This window comes from Euprymna scolopes, chromosome 7, assembly GCF_053919585.1.
Source record: "Euprymna scolopes isolate OS-2025 chromosome 7, ASM5391958v1, whole genome shotgun sequence".
Taxonomy (NCBI): Eukaryota; Metazoa; Mollusca; class Cephalopoda; order Sepiida; family Sepiolidae; genus Euprymna; species Euprymna scolopes.
Window position 1 is genome coordinate 7,452,472 of NC_136488.1, and position 9,323 is coordinate 7,461,794.

The 9,323-nt window shown below is 36.0% G+C and overlaps 1 non-coding gene across 1 annotated transcript; it reads right to left on the bottom strand.

Annotated features, from left to right (window-relative positions):
- Positions 1 to 436: 436 nt before the first annotated feature.
- On the bottom strand, positions 437 to 637 carry LOC145280596 (U2 spliceosomal RNA). Its single transcript, XR_013868599.1, has one exon. It is a non-coding gene; the product is annotated as a U2 spliceosomal RNA (small nuclear RNA).
- Between the last annotated feature and the right edge of the window lie 8,686 nt (positions 638 to 9,323).

Here is a 9,323-nt window from a genome sequence, read left to right on the forward strand (position 1 = left end):
TGCTTTCTGCTTATCTCGGCATTGTTTCCAGCCGTTCTGAACCTCCACTTGTCACTGGAATTTAACAATGTCTATTCAGGAGAGATGATATTGGAGACTGCGCAATACTTGCCACAAAAAGTCAACGCGCAAACACTATTACAGTGAGTATTCATAGTCTGCCAATATATGTGTGTGTGTGTGTGTGTGTGTGTGTGTGTGTATAAGCCAATTCAACGCAGACTAAGCAAGGCCGATAGCCATTTGCCGCGTGCTCTCGTGTAATGAATGAATGCACGAATGTAGCATCGACATGAAATTCTTAAGGATAATGAAAAATTACCGAAAAATGGGCTGAAATGACTTAAATAAATAAAAAGTAAATGACTTAAAATGACGTTAATGAACTTAAGGATGAATTGAATGACCTTGAGAATGACTTGACTGCTTAAAAATATAACTGGAATCCTTCAAAACAAACTTGAATGATCTGGAGAATGACTTGAATGCCTTTGAGACTGACTGCTTGTAAAGTGTGTGATCATTTTGCATTAAATTAATACAGAAAAGTGATCCCCAAATTTATATCACAATAAGTACAGCATTTAGTAAGAACAGATACTACACATTGATCTTGTCCAAAAGGCCAAGAAAAGCTTAAAAGCTAAGAACATTATCTATTAACAAACACCCTTTGATTTTAATCAAAAAGGCCCAGCACAAAAGTGTTACAGAGACCGACAAACTGACCGACCGACCAACGGACCGACAGACGCGACTAAAAACACATTTTTTGTTTATAAACCAAAGAACTTTTCGATGTACACAGTTTTTTTTATTTTCTTTTTAATCTCATTTATCCCTCGTGGCTTGATGCCACTAAGAAGAAGAAGACCCGCTCGGTACCATTAACGGGTTACGTTCAAATGTCCAGGTTTGGAGATACATGCGATCGCGGGCTGCAAGTTATATAAAAATGTGCCGTATCCCTGGGAAACCCGTTGTTTAAGTGTTCTTGTTTGTCTTATTACACAGAGAGTGGGTCATCTCTGCACATGTCATCATACCACGAAGGATAAATACGATACAGACAATGTCTATCCGGATGAAGATGTTATTGCATCGAAAAGTTCTTTGATGTACTTAAATAAAATAAAAAAAATCTACGTTGAATTGGCTTACGAAACTTACATTTTGAATTTGAATTTTATTACGGAGAAAACACACACACACACACACACACACACACACACATATATATATATATATATATATATATATATATATATATATATATGTTTCATGATTCTTTGAGGGTACAAAGTTCATAAAATTATATATATTGCAATCATGAAGGGAAGACGAAAATTCATGATCAAAGTGTTAAAATAAAATTCAGGTTAAAAATAAAATCCACGTTAAAAATAAAATTAACGGGGTGAAAAGAATAAAAAAGTAGAAAAAGAAAATAGGGGGAGTCAGCTGACCGGTTTTAATTTTCCCCCTTTTTATTCTTTTCTCCCCGTTAATCTTATTTTAAACGTGGTTTTATTTTAACACTTTAATCATGAATTTTCGTCTTCCCTTCATGATTGCAATATATATATATATATATATATATATATATATATATATATATATATATATATATATATATATACTAGCAAAAGTACCCGTCGTTGACTGGATTCAAAAACAGCCTACAGAAAATGGACTCTGATTTATGAAAGTATGATAGCGTATGAAAAGGATGGGATGTAAAGAGATAGCTTCGAATTTGGGGTATAAAAACCAAAGCAAAATATAATGGAAGTAAAAATAAAATAGATAAACCCCATAATTTATTATACAATACCTGTTCACACTGAAACACTTATCATAATATTCTGCGGATATATATAAAAAAAACCTTGTTAAACTTTGTGGCATATTTCCATTCTATGGAGGTCAGGTTCGAACGAACACCACATAATTTTATTATACCATATCTCTTCAAACTGAAACATAATTATCAAAATATACTTACGCAGATAGATATGAAAAGTCTTTATTAAGGTGTGTGCCTATTTCCATTCTATGGAGGTCAGGTGCGAACGCAGACCCCACAATTTTATTACACCATCCCTATTTAAGTTAAAACATACTTATCAAAGTATTATTGTGTACATCTACATCAAAAACACTTGTAAAGGGTTTTTTTCTATTTTTAAATGTTTTATTTCCATACTTTGTATACCTGGCGCGAACACAGACCCCACAATCTTAATGAACAACCGTAATGCCAGATCTAACATACCAATTCCTGTGTCTCGATACATCTTCTATCATTATATGTGATCAGTTTTTAAAAATAGTCAACCATATAGGGGCCTATTCGTTAGCAGACACACACACAGGCATTCAGCTTTATATTATAAAAGATGTATATGTATATATATATATATATATATATATATATATATATATATATATATATATATATATATATATATATAAAGCAGTTTTATTGACAGTTAATGAATACTATTGTTTAGGATTATTGGTTTATTATTAATAAATCTGATTTCTTATTACACTTCTATTTTATATGCATCGTTGTTATAAGTATACTCGAAAACACCCCATTTTCTTTTTCTTTTATTTATTTGTCATTAAGACTGAATGTACATATTTCGTCTTAACAGTTTAATGTTTGTATATAATATATAACATTGTTTTGTAATCACATTTTTGTCTGCATTCATTTTCTATTATTTTTGATGTAGTGATTTAGGTGTTCCTTTCAAGTGAACATGAATTATATTGTATTTAATATAGATTCGTGGCAATGTGGAATTGATCTAAATATTCAACAATTCATTTACCACGTGTTTTTAGTCCATAGTTCGAAAATAAGAATACAAACATTATTCTTATAATGCAGCACAAACCTATCAATGGATTTTATGATTTCTCTAAATGAGTATTCTTGTGAAAGTCTTTAAGTTAGGACACAGCACTGAGTAACAAATTAATAATTGTTAATTTCTATATCTTTAGATTATAATGTTCATAGTTAGTATATATAAACGTTTCTATAATACTAACACACACACACACACACACACACACACACACACACACACACACACACACACACACATATATATATATATATATATATATATATATATATATATATATATATATATATATATATATAATAAAAGTCATTTCGTCTCTGTGTGTGACAGTGTGTTCCATAAACTCCGGAACGACTTTGACAATATTTTTGATATTTTACACAAATAAAATTTATGTGTTTGGCAATTTTTTTTGCATGGTGGTCACCACTTATCAAGGCCCGGAAGCCACTTGGGGATACGGGTTTTAACGTGTACAGTAATCAGTGGGATAGTATCGTAGTAATCGTTAGTATAGGAAGATTTGATAAAGTGCCTTACTTAAGGGGGCGATTGATCAGGAATTTGTTTATGTTGGACTTGAAGACATCCAAGTTGTAGTCAGGTGGGAAGCAGGCAAACGAAGAGAGTTACAGAGGCGTGAACTTCTAAGAAAGAAGCTTTGTTCATGGAATATACGTTTTGATTTAGGCACAGATAGAGAGTAAAGAAAATTATTTACAGTAGTTTCAGCTAGACGGGTGTTTATCGTGAAAGATTGGCGAGTGGGGACCAAAGATTGGAGCTCAAACGAGCACTTACCATTAAAATAACGATAAAATAAAGATAGGTCACAACGTTTCTTCTGCGGGAGAGAGGTTGCAGGGAAGAGAAAAGGGCATCCCCCACTAAGTTTATTTTGTACCATTATGAAACCGCGCCGGTACGTCGCGTCACCCAGTAGGCCCTTCTTCAGTGCGTTGGTGGAATCGTCTTTGCTGCAATGTTCACAAGGCCGGTTCTTCTGTGATCGTCTAAATATTTCGTCTTCGGAGATACCGGGTGCTCGTTGACGGAAGCAGTTTCACAAGTAAAAAAAAAAAAATAATGAAAACATCAGCACATCAGCAAATCGAAGAATTTTGAATAAACAAAGACTCCGGAGATTGGGTTATATGGAATGTATTAAAAGAAAACCATAAAAGAAATATATACAAACACATGTACAGTTTGGAGTATGAATTTGTAAGCAAGCATTTAAACTTCTAAGTGGAGCTTCACAGGTCCATTAATTTAACCCTTTTTAGTTATCGGGCAATAGGCGAGGGGAGAGAGAGAGAGAGAGGGGAGAGGTGAGGTGGCTTGACTCTCGGGCTCGCTCTGGTTTGCTCCGACTTCTGTTCTTCTCCTCTTCTATTCTGTTTTAGTGTGACTTTCTTGGTTTTTATATAGTAGAGCACTGGGCAGAGCGACAATTCCCCATTCCTACCCGACCAATCAGAATGCTCGATAACCAAATCGTCTGATCCTCTCTCATTGGATAATTTGACTGATGACAGAAATTGGCCACCTCCCACAATCCAAGAATAATTCTAACTCCTCCCCGATCAATCAAAAACGCCCGATGGAAAATAACCCGTTTTCTCTCATTGGATAATTTCCAAACTGCGTAATACGCGATAACCGCGTAAGTAAGAAAACTGCGTCCAAAGAAAAAATGCTTCGTGAATGCTTCCCTTAGATGTGACACTTGTCATTATCAAAGGAAATGAACAATTTGTTATTCTGTTAACATCTCGACAAAATATGTTATTGAAAATTGTCGGGTGGAAAAAATCTCTTGATGTATATTTCAAAACTGCGATTCGGTTCGAGAATGAAAACATTAGGAATGTTATTTTGGGTTCAAATGGTTTTATCAGAGTCATACCAAATCATTTAATATTTGATTCGAAAAACATTCCTTGAAGCCGACAAATGCGTGTGTGAAATTTTAATTCCAAAGAAAGTATTTATCTTTGTTTTGATCTTGTCACAAATATATTTTGTGACGCCAACAAATGTAGTTTTTAGTTCAAAGCAAAAACATAATCTATCTGTTGTTGTTCCAGCAGACACATTAATTGTGTCCCTGAATTTGTCAACCAAAAACGGTCGGCGCACTCTTTGAACCTGGCCAAAATCAGAGAAAAAATATCAACAAGCGAATTATGCTTTGAAGAAAGAAAGGAAAAAATACTTTGGCAGAATTGAAATTCAGCAAGATCTTTCTTTTTTCCGATGTCGGCCCGGTACAAAAATATAAACATATATCTTTTAGTTAACAGGTGTTGCCCGGAATAAGATCTTAACATCTATCTTTCAATTACCCGATATTGCTCGGGATAAAATATTAACGTTAAATAAAAGCGTCACATCGACCCTAATGGTCTGACGCTGCCTCTCTTTGTGTGTTACACCATGTCAAGGCAGGAAACGCTGTTTTTAGCAGCTCCTGCTCAGATGTGGCAGCAGTACTCCATCCTTGGACATACTTGGCTTTTATACAGATAGAGAATTGCATCAGCAGTAAGATATCTTCTGGAGCGACAGAAGGACCCCACCATTTTCCCAGCGACCTTGCCAACTTACTTGATGTACGTGTTCAATTTCAGATCGCGAGTAAAAGTGAAACCCAGAAGCTTGTCAAAACATGGAGCCTCCCCAAGACGAGAGGCATCTATTTCAATTAATGTCAGATGGGAACCAGAACGTTGATGATGTAAAGATAGGAGCTTGGTTTTAGATGCATAAAAAGTAACCAGCCACCTCTTCCACCATTGTACCACGCACTACAGATCAGAGCAGAGAGAATCAGAGAACTTTTTTATTTACGGCCTTTTATGTGTTGCCATATATGGTTATATCATCAGCATAGATGTTAACGAAAGATTTAAATATGTGTCTTGAGAGATCATTGATGTAGATCAGAAAGAGAGTTGGACCCAGGATGGATCCCTGGGGGGCTCCAGCATTAATTCTGTGGGCCTCTGATTTCTGCCTATCAACTACTACTCTTATGAGCATATAAGAGAGAAATGATTTAATAATAGAGAAACATTTCCAGTTATACCGTAGCTTAAATACTAGTGAAGTAGGCCCTTATGCCATACCTTATCGAAGGCATTTGATATGTCAAGAGTAATTGCCCTAGAAACGAAGCCCTTGTCGAGAGATTCACTAATCCTATTCGATATAACCGTTAGCGCATCTGCTGTAGATCTAGCAGAACGGAAACCATATCGCATGTCACTAAGAAGGTTATTTCTGCTGAGGTGGTTGACTACTTCTCTATTCCAGCAGCTTACTCATGACACACAGGAGACTTATAGGTCTGACTGAGAGGGATGTGACTTATCACCTCAATTCTATAATACAGGGCATACTGATTAGGTTTAAAGAGTATTGGAAAGCACTTTTTAAGGCACCTCTTAAACAGTTGTGTAAGTATGAGGGTAAGTTCTGGTTCAAGCTTTTTCAACACTATAATTCGAATGCCGTCAGGGCCATTTACTTTACTGGAATCAAGGTTCTTGATTAGCTTGGGACCTCATGCACAGATATTTGTATGTTGCATAGCGTGCTGTCTGTTATAGGAGAAAATACGGGGAGTTAATGGCCTACGTCGAATAGGGTAGAATTAGTTGAAAAGTTCTTGGCAAATAGTTGGTCTTGTCTGATTCCGACAAGATGACCTCAGGTCCATTAATGATGGTTGGGATAAAATGCACGCTTTTGTTCAGAATCCTGTTTGCTATTTTCCAAATCTGGTGGGCACTAAGCCGCTGCTCCGCTACTTTGGATTTAAGGGACTGGGCATATAGCTTTCTTGCATTTATTATTACTCTTTTACAGTGGTTGCTGGCAGACCTTTAAGCAGCTTTAGTCTCAGTACATCTATTATGTTCGTAGCTTTGGAAAAAGTGATTTCTGTGCGCGATGGCAGCAGCACACTCAGGGGAAAACCATGACTGGCCATGTCCTTAGATAGTTATTATATGTCGCATGTAATTAACCTTTAGTTTGTCTATTGAATTTTTTTTCAGGTTCCATTTCTTGTGTGCATTTTTGACAATCGAACTCTTAAATTTATGCCCAATTTCTATTTCTATTCCGAAATGATTAACAGCTTAAGTAAATTATAAACCTCAAATATTTATGTTTTATCAGAAACCGTTTCTATATGGCATTTGTTTTCAGTGCCATTATTTTGCTAATATTTTGCAACCAAATTTAACATTGGATTATTGTTGTGTTTTCTAATGTTATAATATTCTTGTCCGAAAAGATCATATTAAGAAAATATATAACGAAGCAATGAAATATATTTGTACATTTTTTTATTTTTTCCTGGCGATTTAAAATTGAAAATACATGTGTGTTTACTGACAGAACAGTAAGGGTTGAGTTAAATGACGTTAACGTGTATTATATATATATATATATATATATATATATATATATGCATATATATATATATATATATATATATATATATATATATAAGTAAACGTGTCTGTGTGTGCTTGTGTCTGTGTGTCTGTGTACATTTCCCTACGCTATAACTCTGCCAATTTTTAGTCTACAGACTCGAAATTTCATATACAGGGTACTGCGATTTGGTAAAATCGATGTGATCGAGTTTCGGCTAGAAATTTCGCTGTTAAGGGGTAAAAGTTAAACGATTTTACCTTTAAGAACTCTACCAAACTCCTGCGACAAATTTGGATCTAAATACTTGACATTAAGGATATTGGTTTCTTGGACATGGGTCTAACTTAATAACTTGATTTGAGCCCAAAACAATAAATATTAAGGGGTCAAAATAGGAGTCAAAGTTAAAAAAAATACCGTTTCTTTTGTGTGTGTGTGTTTTTCTTTTTGCTCAGCATACACCTCCAAACACCCGAGCAACGCCGGGCCCTCATTGCTAGTATATATATATATATATATATATATATATATATATATATATATATATATATATATATATGGCGGATTCTCTCATCGAAGACGATAAATGAGGGTTCAGTATGCAATTTTCAGCAGCTCACAAGCTCTGTGACACCACATGCGTAATTGCAATCCTGTAGACGTCCGGCACACTCCTTCGCAGATGGTAAACTTTCATATGCTCGTAGGTCAAAGATGCGTTCTCGAAACCCTGCTTTGCTGCGTGCTCTGAAACTACAATGGCATACATATTTATTTTTAGGTGGATGTTTCTTGTGTTTTGCCTTCATATTTGCACGAAGAGTGTCCCTATGACAAAGGCGGTTATGTTCAAATTCTTTGGACCCCAGGAAACACATCTTCATCCATTTTCTGCGATCCCCTGCTGCACTCTCCCAGGAACTCAGAGAAATTCAACAACGTTTCAGGTGGTCTTTTAGTTTATCTTTGTAACGAAGCAGGGGACGCCCTATTGGACGGCAAGAATTTGTCAGTTGTCCATCAAAAAGTTGCTTAGGAACTCTTGCGTCATCCATTCTTACAAGATGACCCGACCACCGCGTTTGTATCCTGATCAAAAATGATTCAATACCAGTGATTTCACATTTCTCCAGTAATTCACTATTTGGAACACAATCCTGCTGTCCAACATTGCAGATAAAACGCAGACATCTCATATGGAAGGAGTCAAGCTGATTTATATGCTTGCGGTACAACAAACTTGTAGACTGCCACCTTTACTTTTAGAGACACATCGTGGCTGTTCCAGAGTCTGTGTCGCAACCTACCAAATGCCTCACTTGCTTTATTAATTCTACATTGGATGTCCTTTTCAAATTTAGCATCATCAGACACAATAGAGCCGAGGTATGTAAAAGAAGATACTGTTTTCAAAGCTTTAACATCAACATATACCACTGGTTGTGAAGAGGACGTAGTGTTATGTTTTGGCTGGTGAATAAGTTCAGTCTTTTTTATGCTAATTGTAAGACCGAAGGCATTGCATGCACCAGAAAAAAACTATTGAGGATGTTCTACATGTCATCAAGACTATGGGTGACAAGAGCACAGTCATCAGCATAAAGGAGGTCAAGAACAGTCTGCACAGAAGTCTTGGTTTTGGCCTTGAACCGTTTCTGGTTAAATAATCCTCCACTTGATCGATACTCAACACCTATGCCTCCTGAGGTGTTCCTGAAAGCTGTCTCAAGCATCACCGAAAAGAAAAGAGCAAATAGGATCGGAGCAAGGACACATCCTTGCTTAGTACCATTTGACACTTCAAGTGGTTCACTTTGTTCACAGCCAGATTGTACTGTCGCCACCATTCCCCAGTGAAAGGAGACAATCACATTCAATATCTTGTCCGGAATACCAAACCTCCTCAAAACAGTCCACAGGGTATCCCTACAGACGGTATCAAATGCCTTTATGAGGTCAACGAATGTGACAAACAAGTCCTTATTCTGC